Consider the following 230-nt stretch of genomic DNA (forward strand, 5'->3'; position numbering starts at 1 on the left):
CGCGCACCGCGCACGGCGCTCCTTTGTCGTGCCGCCGCCTGCTGCAGAGCGAGCCGCCCCGGCCTCGGGGCCTCGGTGTTGTCCGGGCCGCGCCCGCCTTGTCGGGTCGCTGTCTCCTCTAGCACGTCCGGTGCTTTTTCGGGCCGGCCTCGGGGGCGGGTCAGCCCCAGCCGAGCCCCGTCCCCGCGCCCCCAGCGCGCGCGGGACTCTCCGAACGCGAAGGCCGAGCC

This window comes from Sturnus vulgaris, unplaced genomic scaffold, assembly GCF_052056855.1.
Source record: "Sturnus vulgaris isolate bStuVul1 unplaced genomic scaffold, bStuVul1.hap1 Scaffold_157, whole genome shotgun sequence".
NCBI classification, from domain to species: Eukaryota; Metazoa; Chordata; class Aves; order Passeriformes; family Sturnidae; genus Sturnus; species Sturnus vulgaris.